Below are 963 nucleotides of genomic sequence, written 5' to 3'. Positions count from 1 at the left end.
TTTGACTGGTCTTAAGATTTTGATCAGGAGTGTATGTTAAGTGATATGTTAGGTGTATATATTAGGTGTATATGTAAAGCGATATGTAAGGTGATATGTTAGGTGTTAAGTGTGTATGTATTGTAACATGCCAATATACTGCGTTGTGTCTATGTTCGGCACATATCATTATGTCACTTAACATATACACTTAACATATCACCTAACATATACATAGCATTCTACATACACACCTTACATAGACACATAAACATATTTTTGGCACCAATGGAACCCCATACTGCTCCCCCCTCCCGTCACATAGGTGCCCGTGAAGAGGAGGAGGAGGAGGAAGGCGGATCTCAGAGTCCAGACTTCCTCGGCACATCAGGCGGATCTTGCCTGCACAGTAAGCAACCGGTTCTCATCTTGATTTCCCCCAGAAGGCTCGTTGTGTTTCTGATGGAGGTGTGACGTCAGCGCGTCACACAGCTTACAAAGCTCACGCGTCATTAGGAGCAGAGCAGGTAACAGGTGACAGCGGTAAGTTGATGTAATTCACTGGAATATTTGTGTTTGTGACGGTGCGTGGCACGCGGGAATGTAACTGACTTCACCGACTGAGGAGGTGTGCCTCGCCCCTGCTCAGGTCTGACTCTGACACTTCCTGTTCTGGATCCGGAGCAGAACAACACGCAGACTCTGCCACGACATATGGACTTCTAGTTGGTAGTTATTCCAGCGGCGGACGATAATGTTTTTGCCCATGTCTGTGTGTTCGTGTGTCTGTGAGCAAAATATCTCATCAACCACTGGACGATGTTTAATAAAATTCTCAAATTAATCATTAAATGTTCAGTGCCTTGCAGAAGTAGTCACCCCTCTTGGTAATTCGATTTTGTTGCCTTACAGCAGTGTTTCTCAACCTTTTTTGGGCCAGCGCCCCCCTATCCATTATCAAGGCCTCTTACCGCCCCCCTCCCC

General features: G+C 45.9%; 1 protein-coding gene across 3 annotated transcripts in view; it reads left to right on the top strand.

Moving 5' to 3' along the window:
* The first annotated feature begins 340 nt into the window (after positions 1-340).
* LOC108248177 (cytochrome b561) overlaps positions 341-963 on the top strand; it is a 20,891-nt gene continuing 20,268 nt past the window's right edge. The window contains exons 1-2 of one of the 3 annotated variants that reach the window (XM_025010732.2): positions 341-522; positions 629-708. The gene's annotated coding sequence lies outside the window, so the exon portion shown is untranslated. The remainder of the gene's footprint in view (positions 523-628; positions 709-963) is intronic. The other 2 variants (XM_017436783.3, XM_017436782.3) reach the window with 2 other exon arrangements.

Source organism: Kryptolebias marmoratus, linkage group LG12 (genome assembly GCF_001649575.2).
Source record: "Kryptolebias marmoratus isolate JLee-2015 linkage group LG12, ASM164957v2, whole genome shotgun sequence".
Taxonomy (NCBI): Eukaryota; Metazoa; Chordata; class Actinopteri; order Cyprinodontiformes; family Rivulidae; genus Kryptolebias; species Kryptolebias marmoratus.
This window is presented reverse-complemented; position numbering and strand designations above follow the sequence as displayed.